General features: G+C 36.4%; 1 pseudogene; it reads right to left on the bottom strand.

The window, feature by feature from the left end:
• Positions 1-2970: 2970 nt before the first annotated feature.
• Positions 2971-6882, bottom strand: LOC127683775 (E3 ubiquitin-protein ligase RNF115-like; annotated as a pseudogene).
• Positions 6883-13135: the final 6253 nt, after the last annotated feature.

The raw sequence follows: 13135 nt of genomic DNA, 5'->3' as shown, positions 1-13135 counted from the left end.
AAAGGATTCCCTGGCATGCAATAAAGACACATGCTCCATTCTGTTCATAGCAGCCTTATTAATAATAGCCAGAAGCTGGAAAGAACCCAGATGTCCCTCAAAGGAGGAATGCATACAGAAAATGTGGTATATTTACACAATGGAATACTACTCAGCAATTAGAAACAATGAATTCACAACATTTTTAGGCAAATGGTTTGATCTGGAAGATATCATCCTAAGTGAGGTAACCCAATCACAAAAGAATACACATGGAATGCAACCTCTGATAAGTGGATATTAATTATACCAGACACTCTGAATACCCAAGGAACAAATTGGTTAACAAATGACTCCCATGAAGAAGTATGGAGAGGTTCCTGATCCTGGAAAGTATTGATCTAGCATTGGAGGGGAATATAAGGATAGAGAAAAAGGAGGGAGGTGATTGGAGAATGGATGGAGAGAAAAAGGTTTATGAGACATATGGGGAGGGGGGATCTGGGAAAGGGGAAATCACTTAGAATGTAAACAAAGAATATAGAAAATAAAAATATTAAAAAAAGAACACAATTTTCACCTCTAGCAGGCTTTCTAAATAAAGAGCAAATACTAAAAACAGTTAATAACCTCTCTCCTTGCTCTTTCATGTTTTCCTACTGTTCTTTTGATATTGTAACTATGATTTCAGAAGTAGAATAAGGGAATAAGCATTTTATTTCAAATGCTAAGGGTCCTAAACCAAACTTTTTTAAATGTATTCAAAATATGTTGTAAAATTTTAGTTACTTTACATTAACTTTGCTTCACATGTACATTCATTGTGCATTCACTGAAATCTCTTTGTCTCTCTGTCTCTCTGCCTCTGTCTCTCTGTCTCTGTCTCTCTGTCTCTCTCTGACTCTATCTCTCTGTCTCTGTCATCTCTCTCTCTCTCTTTCTCTCTCTATGTCTGTCTGTTTCTGTCTCTATTTCTCTGCCTGTCTATCTCTAGTTCACCATCCAAACCAGAGAAAATTCATATAACAAATAAAACCAGTTAAGAGCTTCATACTCCTGGTGAACTTACATATATGCTGTTGGATAGGATTCATGAATACATTAACAGTAAACATGCCTGAAGCAGTAAATGACTATGTCTCTAGGCAGCAAGTATTCACACAGTGTCATAAGTTCCTAGGAAGAAGATACCACTGTAACTGAAAAGCATATGCAATTAATTTTAAAGTTACATTGGAACTTTCCCATTATGCAGGAAACCCCTTAAATTTCTGTGCTCAATAAACTATATATGTTCGTTGGATAAGGAGCCTGGAAATAAAAGAGAGTAAATTTTCTGACTGATGTTGGAGGAGTAAAACCTTTTCAAGATTTGACTTTTTATGCTTCTTATATATTGGTATTTACAAATAACATGTATGTTGCCTTCATTTTAGCAAAGAGATATAAATGCTGCTAGGTTCTCCTGTGAAATACAGGCAAACACACACATGTATACATGAATGCATATGTGCAATTTGTTCTCATAGACATTTTGTCTTAGAGCCATCTGTCCACCACTCCCAGTGCTGATGTGACTGATCCACAGGCTGATTGTTGTGGAGGCACACTTCTCTGTCAAAGAGTAGCCTCTTAAGTCTCTGCCCATTTGTAGATTGTTCCTAGGGTCTGAAAGGGGTATTTTTAATAGTGGAAGTTGTGTAGCAAAATGACTTACATGCCCACAAAAAAATCATATAGATGGCAGGAGAATTACACAGTAGTATCATCACCTTCCTTAGTCATGTGTGTCTGTGTGAGTCTCTCTCTCTCTCTCTCTCTCTCTCTCTCTCTCTCTCTCTCTCTCTCTCTCTCTCTGTGTGTGTGTGTGTGTGTGTGTGTGTATGTGTGCACGTATGTGAACACATAGGGCAGATTGACATAGACCCCAGACTGATCTTGAATTCCCTGTCTTCCTTCTTCTGACTCCCAGTACTGGATTATCCATTTACAACACTAAGTCTGGCTTTTCCTTAGTCATATTTTATACCACATTATGAAGCATCATGGATACAAATAGATACATTCTGTGTTATGATCCTATATACAGAAAACATAAGTCAAACATATGATATTATAAATAGAAGATTAAACTCTTTTCTTAAAAACATATACTTAAAGAGTGTTTGGAAACATTTAATAACTGGTGTTTAAGTAGTTACACAAAACATTTAAAAATGATTTAAGAGAACTAATTAGTTCTCTACAGACATAATGAATGAAGACAGGATCTACTTGTGCAGTGTAAAAGAACACTTATAATTTTATTGCAGGCCTCTTCACATGGAGACACTGGTGACAGAAAGACTGATTTTAATTCATTTTGCCATGTAATCTATAAATGCAAACTAAACTTGAACACTAACATAACTATCCCAAAGCTGCTGATGGTACCTAAAAGACAAGAAAGGCAACATTTCATTATTCATGCTTCAAGTGGGAGTCTTCACATACCCATAACCCTTCCACTAAAATAAGGAATGCTTCTCTGATTCTTTTTTTATTGTTTCAAAGTTTTATTAAAGAAAAAGAAAGGAAAAAAGAAAGGAAAAGAAAAAGAGATAGAGAAATAAAGAGAGAAAGAAAAATAGAGGGATGAAAGCTGGCTATAACCATGTGGAAAGAGGGGAGAAGAATGAGGAGAGACAGAGAACAGGGTCACAAAAGGTAGGAGAGTTAAGGACAAGAGAGAAAAGCCAAAAGAACTTCTCTGGTTCTAATTGACAAGTCTTATATATAAAAGAGTTCTTTGGTTGTCAATATAATTCCATCTGTAAGTCCTAACTTTAAATTTAGAGAAGAAATATACTCATTTGCTTTAATATTATGGGCTGGGGTTTCTTAAATGCTTCCTAAATCCATCTACTATTTTATTTGTTTAATTTGATATAATTCACAGCTATGATAATTAGACTAAAACAGGCAACCCTGTTTCAGGTGTAATTTTTAGTTTCAGAAAGTCCATTGGTCAGATACCTGGCTACCATTGCTAAATCTGTTGCTTGCAGAGGCCTCAGGGCTCTGGGTTTGCCCAGTAAGAGTCCTCACCATTTAAGCTTATCCTACATGTTGGGCATGTGTCATGCAGTTCTCACCATGGCACATGAAGCTGCTGTGAAGGAAGTGGCTTCAGGGTAACAACATGACTTCATCCTCACCTGTGTAATCTTCTTTGCATACTGGACATTCTAAACCTATATTGACTAGACTCTGAGTTACTGTTACTGTTGGGGGAGACTTGATATTCTCCTTGTCAAATGGAGAAGGACATGTGTTTTCCTGCTGTCCTAGAAGCTGGCTTACAAATGGCATCAAGGCCTATCTGAACCCAGGCATAGTCCCTAGGGTTAGAGTGAAGCATCCTACTCTAAGAAAAGGGATGTGGGGATCCAAGAATGGCGGAATTTGCAAAGAATCCCACAAAGACCTGTTGTATTATTCCTTCAATAGCTGGCAACCTGTTGGGACTAGTATTTCCTTGAGACATGTTTTTTCTTGTCACTGGCAACCTTGGAGGCCTACTTGATCCCCAAAGGTCACTGTGACTTTTTCGACCTCTCTCCTTCCCTTTATTATCTTAGTCCAGTGAGTTGCTACCTAAAAATGGTCAAAAACTTTGTAAAAACGTTGTGTGATATAGGTGGTCCCAAAGCTCTGCAAAGTGCATTGCTGTGCTATTTTCTGCCCAGCTTCCACCACCACCTAAAAAATTGCAATCATCTGTCACTTCCTCAATAAAGACTGATTCACATCTGGGTCATATATATTTTGGTACTTTGGGATTGACTTTTCCCTTACAAAAGTGGCAGAAGAAATGGTGTGCAGCAACAGAACAGTCCCCCCTCCACCTATACCCCTACCCACCACCCCTCTACCCCCACAACCCCCATGGCCGATCCTCCTCTCCCTCCTCTGAGAATGTCTGAAAGCATGGTCAGTGGTCCCTTCCCAGGCCACTATCTGGGCAGAAAGCAAATGTCTTGTTTATGTATCCAGTTTGTTAGTCTGTGTCTTTTTATTGTGGAATTGAGACCATTGATGTTAACAGATATTAAGGAATAGTCATTGTTACTTCCTGATGTTTTGATGTAATTTTTATATTTGTGTGGTCATCTTTTGGGTTTGTTGAAAGATTAATTTATTGCTTTTTCTAGTGTGTAGTTTCCCTCCTGTTGTTGGTGTTTTCCATTCCATCCACAAAGGTGTTAACCTTTGAAGGACTGGATTTGTGAAAAAGACAGTGTGGAAATTTGTTTTTGTCATGAAATACCCTGGTGTCTTCATCTATGGTAATTGAAAGATTTGCTGGTTAGCAGTCCAGGTTGGCATTTGTGTTCCCTTTGGGTCTGTATGGCATCTTCCCAGGCTCTTCTGGCCTTCACGTTCTCTGGTGAAAAGTCTGCTATAATTCTGATAGGTCTACATTTTTATGTTACTTGACCTTTTTTCCTTACTGCTTTAAATATTCTTTCTCTGTTTAGTACATTTGGTGTTTTAATTATTATATGATGGGAAGAATCTCTGTTTTGGTTAAATCTATTTGGAGTTCTATAGGCTTCTTGTATGTTCATGGGCATCTCCTTCTTTAGGTTAGTGAAGTTTTCTTCTATAATTTTGTTGAAGACATTTACTGGCCCTTTAATTTGGAAATCTTCACTCTCTTCTATCCCTATAATCCTTAGGTTTGGTCTTCTCATTTTGTCCTGGATTTTCTGGTCAGTAGCTTTTTGCATTTTTCATTTTCTTTGAATGTTATATCAGCGCTTTCTATGGTATCTTCTGCATCTGAGATTCTCTCTTCTATCTCTTGTACTCAGTGTTGATGCTTAGATCCATGAATCCTGACTTCCTTCCTAGGTTTTCTATGTCCTGAGTTGTTTCCCTTTGTGAGTTCATTATTGTTTCTACCTCCATCTTTAGATGTTGGATGGTTTGTTCAATTCCTTCACCTGTTTTGTTGTGTTTTCCCTTAATTCTTCAAGGGCTTCTCCCTGTTTACTGGTGTTCTCCTGTATTTCTTTAATGGAGTTATTTATATCCTTCTTGAAGCTCTCCATGAAGCCCTCCATCAGTATCATGACTGATTTTAAATGTTAAATCCAAATCTTGTTTTCCTGGTGTGTTGGAGTATCCAGCACTTGCTATTGTGGGAGAATTGCCTTTTTGGAATGTGCCATATCACCTTGATTTCTGTTAGCAATGTTCCCAAGTTTGCCTTTTGACATTTGGTTATCTCTGCTGTTAGTTGGTCCTGCTGTTACTGGCTGATGCTTGCCCCTCCTGTGTGCCTGCAAGCCTATCTCAGCAACTCTGGGTGACCTCGTTTCCCCTGGCACAGATGGCAGTGGTGCTGAGGAGTGTAGAGTCCAGGCTGTGTGTGTCCCAAGTGATCTTCTACTCTGGTGATCCCTGTCTACTGGTCTGCCCCTCTATACAGTCACAGGAATACAGATGGCAGCACCTCTATAAGTTTGAAACTTAATTATTTCAGTTTTCTCCTGCCTGGGTAGAATCAATTCCTTAAAGTTTAAGTAGGGTTCTACTGTCATGTTTTCTTGTAATGAACATCTTAATCTTTTCCTCCAATCTCTATCCTACCATTAGTGGATTCTACAGCAAATACAGAGAAGCCAGAACACTAAGGTCCTGTTACATAAAGTCCTTCTTTCTTAATTGTACAAGAGTACAAGCACCTACTTCTTGGCCCAATTAGCAATTTAAAATTAACTCAGGGCTCTGAGACCCTAATGATGTTCTGTCTTGATCATCAGAGAGCAAATCAAGAGAATTACAGTGAGAAGGAAAAATGGTGTGTCACTATATACTTTGATTACCTTATTTTAATTCAGGAAGCACAGTTTCCCTAAAAACCATCATGACGGGTCTTACTTAGTCTTGGGTTCACAGAAATCTGATTTTGGTTTCTCTGTGACAATAAATTGAATAGTATATAGACATGGAAATACAGATGTTGGAGACTTTTACTATTGAGATGTTCTTAATGACCCTCAGCTCACTGTTTATTGTCTTTCATACTAGGAATCTTACAATAATTTTCTTTATAAAATATTTTTTCAAAAATATAATAAATTCCTTCATAAAGACTAGGATTATTTTATTATTGCTTCTATACCAGTTCACTCAGCATTTTGATAATTCATTGTTATTTAGGAATTAAAATTTAATGTTGCCTCACTTTAAAAAGTAAATAAATAAGTAAATAAATAAATAAATACATAAATACATAAATAAATAAATAAATAAATAAATAAAAGAGTTCTTGCCTTCATTCTTATGAAAACTAAGGGGATTTCCAAAGAAAGGGCAATATTATGTGGGCAGAAACTTCTCAGAAGAATAGGGAACTTATCAGTATTTACTTAAGTTCTATTACATTCAGAGCCATAAAAGCAACTACACTCATAGATTTATAGCCAGTCAAGGATATTGCCTCTTCCCCCAAAGAGGCTTGATATTAAAGGAGTGTAATGGATGAGCTCAAATCATGAAGTGCTTTCCACACTAGAACAGTTTCGCTTCATATTGTCAAAGCTTGTAGACAATGCTTTACGAAGAATCATTGGCTAACCTTGAAGTTTGAGAGGTGAAAATGTAATAAAAAATTGTGATAATGATTAGTATTTTTTTTAAAGATTTGGTTCCATTTTTGTTTTTATTATTAAAGCACTTCATGATAATAATATCTACCTTCAATGATTTCTGACTATAGGTTAATGATCACCACAGTTATGTCAATAGATATTTTTATGATTTCAACCTTGTAGATAATGAAACAGAGGCTAGTAGAGGTTATGAATCTTGCCCCAAATTACACAGCAGAAACAAAACTTACACTTACGCCATTCCAATTCCAAAGAATAATTTGTACTAGTTTGGCATTCCTACTATGAGAAATTGCTACAAGAGTGAATTGTTCTGCAATCACAGAAATTCATTATTTTATAGGTCTAGAGGTCAGGTCTCCCTGGGCTAAAATCAAAGTGTAAGCAGGACCACCATTCTTTGTGGACCAGGGAAAAACACTTCGCTTTGTTTTTCTGGCTATATGAGCGTTCTCTCCTGTCTTCAAGCTTCACTCTCTCATCTCATTTGTTTTCTAGAGTCTTCTGGCTCTCCCCTCGATTTTAAGTGTCATCATCAACATGATTTTGTAAGAAAGTGGTAGTATACATTTGGATTATTTTTTATATCATATTTGGTTCCTCTAAGCCCTTTGTCAAAGGCAATGGCTACAGCTATTTTAATCCCCCCCCCAGGAATGTTACTCTGCAATTCCTGGTGATATAGCTGCCCTCTCTGAAACTTCGCTGACACCCAAAAAGAAAGTGGAGGCTGTCTGAATTGCCACCTATTCCTGTGCCCCTTCAATATCTGGCACTTATTTTTTTATGCTATTTAATGTTATTTTATTGACTTTTTTCATAAGTTTACAAAAGCACCCATACTCTCTCTTTGCTTTCAAAGTGCATTAGTTAATGGTTTTCACATGTTTGTTTGTTTGTTTTGTCAAGGGGGCCAGATGACTGACAAGAAGCAGGTAGAAGAGGAAGAGTATGTCAGCCCATGAAGGGATATGTTCCATCATGACTGACAAGGCATGATTATGCCAACTTTATGGGTTGTAGTATACTCTTTGGTTGGTGGTTTAGTCCCTGGGAGCTCTGGGGGTACTGGTTGCTACATATTATTGTTCCTTCTATGGGGCTGCAAACATCTCTAGCTCCTTGTGTCCTTCTCTAGCTCCTCCATTGGGGACCTTATGCTCAGTCTATTGATTGGCCTTGAGTCATGTGTATTTTGATCCACCTTCTCAGAAGGTTCAAAGTATCCACACTTTGGTCTTCCTTCTTCTTGAGCATCATGTGGTCTGTGAGTTGTACCTTGGGTATTCCAAACTTTGGGATAATATCCAATTATCAGTGAGTATATACCATGTGTGTTCTTTTGTGATTGGTTTACCTCACTCAGGATGATACTACTCACCTATTAAAAACAATGAATTCATGGAATTCTTAGGCACATGGATGGAACTGGACTTTATCTTCTAATCCTCAGCTGGGATGGGCCACAAAAGAGGGTCACTATTATCTCCCAGTATTTTCTAAGATACCTGAGAATAGAAACAACTGTCTATTTGTCTGTCCTATATATAATTTTAGTATTTTAGAATTTAGTATCCCACTTAGGTACTGTGGGAGCCTTATTTAGCCCTATATAAGTATGTGTAAATGTATGTGTATGTAAGGATGTGTGTGATACACATACATGTGTATTTCCTATTAAAAACTCCAAAGCTTAATAGTGATGCCAGTAGGCAATCACACACACACACACACACACACACACACACACACACACACATACACACACACACACACACACACACACACAAAACCAAAACCAAAATTAGCATATGAAATCTTAATGAAAATATTCTATAATATATGGTATATTTTATAATTTTTATAACTTTTAAACAAATAACTATAAAAGTAGAAAGTCTTGGTGCCTAAAAATGTAATAATCAAAACAAAATCCACTGGGAAGCCAAAACTGAAGCAATATTATTTTCTTTGTGGAAAAGCAGAACGAGAATAAAAACATGTGATGAATCTCCAAAGGCAGACAGAGCCAGCAAAGAGCTTCAGCTATGCAAACCAGGCTGTGGAAGTGAAGGAAGACTAGGAAATATCCCCCCCCCAAACAAAGCAGACCTTGTAATACTGATTTTGCTCCTATTCGTTTTAGGGAGCCCCATCTTAATGAGACCAGTGGAAGAAGTCTGAGATAGGTGAGCCATCTTGTCTACATTCTTGCACCTTTCTTGGGAATGAGTGCAGTACATGCTTCCAAGGAAGCAATATAGTACATGCTGATTGAGACTGCACACAGATCAGAAAACAACCAGTGTGTATTTGCTAATTCCATTTTTGCTATGTGTAAAATAATTGTTATTTATTATGTAATTTTAAAGAGATTTTTAAGTGATATGCATATTCAATGTTAGTATAGGTTCTTAAGATTTTAAATACCAAACTAACTTCTTTGTGCTAGCTGTAATTTCCTCTACACTTAAGCCAGTCAATATTTTCTTTTTACAAAGAAATTTGTTCCTATTGTCTCTATCACACTGTACTATCTTCCAAGGTACAGCTGCTTTTGGTTCTATTAACTAATTTTTTTTTCTGAATCAAGTGTCTTTCAGCTTAACTGTCTCCTAAATAATCTGATACATTTTATCATATTTAGTAATTTACTTTCCTGGGTTGTAGACTATTCAGGTGCCCTTTACCTTGGATGGAGATCTTTTGATGAAAATATGTCTGTTTTTCTTATTGTGGCTTAGATGTATCATCACAGTGCTAACTTTTGTTTTGAACAAGCATGAATGATAAATGTTACCTTTGCTATAAATATATGAGGTTGCATTTCTTTCAGTAGGTTGTTTATTTTATACACACACACAGAGACACAGACAGACACTCACCACAAAGATACACATAAATTTCATGTATTTAATGTTGATATTCTTATTTCTTTGATTATTTTAAATCTTATTTTTTAAAAAAAATGTTTGAATATTAGTCTAAATATATGCATATATTTAAGAACATATCCCCAGACTGGCATATACTCTATATGTTTATATAAATATATCTTATATAATTTCAATTTATATGCTTGATATATTTATGTGCAGGTTTATGTTTATTTCATATTGTTTTCTATATATTTTTATATCTTTATAAATGCTTACCATAGGGTACTGCTATTGGATGAGGTCATCATTAGTAACTAGCACAATATTGAAAATTAAAGAACAGTCACATCTCCCACATCCCTGTGTCAGCTCATGGCCTCTGCTTTTCCATTGTATCTTGTCTTGGGCATATCTATTTTGTGACACACAGGTTATCCCTCTACCTAATCATCTTTCCCTATGTTTTTATTGAGAAGTTCCTAGAAGAAGATAATTTTTCAGAATTTTTATTCTTGCCTTAGCATGCCTCATAAGCCAGATGTCTCTTACTTATTCATGAAATGTATAAGTGCTCATTATATAGAAAGCATCTTTATAAAGTCATTCTCTCTATTCTATTCATCATCTGCCTTTATTTTAGTAGGACAGTTGCAATCTGGCCCATGGTCACTCAGCACTTACTGGAACTTATAACACTATATAATTAGGAAACAAGCAGCTGATATCAACATTTTCTCTCCACATGTTCTCCCCTGTGAATCCCCTTTTCTCTCCATGCTTCTTTTTGTTTTTCTTCTTTTTGTTCCAAATACTGAGGATGAAATTGGGAGGAGGACTATCTGATACAGTCACTGTGTATGAGGTATGAAATATGTCATAAAAGGAAAGGCAATAGAATCTCCCACGACACTCAAATGGATACAGGGATTTCTACTAGCTGCTAGGGGAGATTTTGAGAGGTAAGGGCTCTCTCATTTTACCATCATTGTAGTCTTTTTGGCTTTTCTAGAGTAAAAAGAGATACAAGTTATAAAGAAGAAAGTGATCCATGGCATGAGAGATGAGACTGAGGAGTTGCAAATGTGGCCAAAATTCATATATATGAAAATGTTATACTAAAATATTTATTGTATACTAGGTATATAATAATAATGAAGACCAAAAACTTTAGTTTTTTTTTTTTTTTTTTTTTAAATAAGAGTGATCTTTGGGTTACCTTAATTTACTTTCATTAGCTCGGTGCCTGTGTGCCATTAAAATTCAGCTATACAGAACGTAAGATTATTACTATTCCAGAGGACCTGGGTTTGATTCCCAGAATCCACAAACATCAGTAATTCCAGTTTCAGAAACTCTAACACCCTCTTCTGCCCACTGAAATTAATACATACATACTGGACATGTATGCATACATGATATACACAAAGACAAAACATCCATACATATTAAAAAATTCTCCTGGGAATGTAACCCAGCAGTGGGGACTGTACCCTAGTGTATATGCAGGGTGCAACTTTCACAAACATAGCCAATTTTGAGTCATGTTCTACAAAAACTGGGATGCTTGAGGGATCTTTTTAGCATATGGATATTCTAGATGATGCATATTTATGCTATGTTTGAAAAGCAAATACTATTGGTTAGTCCCACTTCCTGAAATAAAAATATAATATATATTTCCATGAATACATAAAACAGTATATGATATTTAATAATTTTATCATTTATAGTATAGACATTTATAGTACAGAAAATAATTATATTTGTGTCACATATATAATTATGTGGCATAATATTTTATTTGTAATTATATCTTTTCTCTGGTGATAATTGTGTCAGGTTCCTGTGCTGTAGTTTGGAATAGCATTTACTATTCCACCTGTCATTCCATTCTCTTAACTAATTTATACACTTAATTTTATAAAACATACATCGAGGTTTCCTTGATTGTACCTGTATTCCTTGGTACCATTTCTGTTCTATCTTCTTTTCTGGCTTGTTTCCCACAAGCTGATAAGTACTGTTGTCTCCTAAAGAGGTCTTCATTTCATCTTTTTCATCAATACTGAAAGAGAAGATTTGATTTTTTTAAAGAACTCTGTTGCAATAGGCATGTCCCAGGTTGTGTAGCTTTTATGAATTAAAAAGCAATATAAGATACACTGTATTTCAATGCTAAAACTATTTGATAGGTAAATGCTTTACTCTTTCCTTGTGGAATTTTGCCACTGTTAAGCAGCCCTTCCCACATGTCACCATTTCTCTGTATGTGAGGAAGCAGATGATTCCCCAGCATGTAATGAGGACACAACTTCCACTATATTCATAGCAGCCATATTTATAATATCCAGAAGCTGGAAAGAACCCAGATGTTCTTCCATAGAGGAATGAATACAGAAAATGTGGTATATTTACACAATGGAATACTACTCAGCTATTAAAATTCAAATGTGTAGAAATTGAATTCATGAAATTCCTAGGCAAATGGGTAGAAATTGAAAATATCATCCTAAGTGAGGTGACCCAATCACAAAAGAGCACATATGATATGCACTCGCTGATAAGTGGATTTTAGCCCTGGAGCTTAGAATACCCAAGTCACAATTCACATATCAAATGATGCCCAAGAAGAAGGAAGAACAAAGTATGGATACTCTGGTCCTTCTTAGAAGGGAGAACAAAATACCCATGGAAGGAGATAGAGACAAAGTATGGAGCAGATTCTGAGGGAAAGGCCATTCAGAGACTACCCTACCTAGTGATCTATCCCATATACAATTACAGACACTATTATTGATGCCCACAAATAGTTGCTGACTGGAGCTGGATATAGCTGTCATCTGGGAGGCTCTGCTAGTGCATGACAAATATAGAGTGGGACACTCTCAGCTAGTCATTGCACCTAGCACAGGGTCCCCAATGGTGGAGCTAGAGAAAGGACCCAAGGAGCTGATGGGTTTGTAGCACCATAGGAGGAACAAGAATATGAGCCACCCAGTATTCCCAGAGCTCCCAGGGACAAAATCATCAACCAAATAGTACACATGGTGTTACCCATGGCTTCAGCAGCATAGGCAGCAGAGGATGGCCTTGTTGGACATCAAAGGGAGGAAAGGCCCCTGGTCCTGGAAATGCTCTATGCAACAGTATAGGGAAATACCAGGACAGGGAAATGTGAGGGAGTTAATTGGGGAACGGGGGAGGGGAAATGGCTTATGGGACTTTGGGGGGGCGGGGACCAGGAAAGGGAAACTCATTTGAAATGTAATAAACAAGATACCTAATAAAAAAAGAGAGGTGGGTGTGGCTTTATAAAATTCTACCATTCTAAGCAAAATATTTTTATTCTGAGAACTACAGTAATAAACTATTACTATAATAATTCCACTTTTTTTAATGGACATAAATGTTTTAATGTTTTACACTATTTTATTCAGTGTTACACTCACAAGGCTGGAATCTGGTTATTTTACAATAAGCTCTTCCAGATTCAAATTAAAGCACAGAATTCTGATTGAGCTTTAGATTGAAGAATAGAATGGAGGAGCAAGAAACATTCTGGTAAATTGTCAAGTACACAAGAAGACATGCAAGGTCATTCCAGTCATTGTATCA

Source organism: Apodemus sylvaticus, chromosome 4 (genome assembly GCF_947179515.1).
Source record: "Apodemus sylvaticus chromosome 4, mApoSyl1.1, whole genome shotgun sequence".
Taxonomy (NCBI): domain Eukaryota; kingdom Metazoa; phylum Chordata; class Mammalia; order Rodentia; family Muridae; genus Apodemus; species Apodemus sylvaticus.
This window is presented reverse-complemented; position numbering and strand designations above follow the sequence as displayed.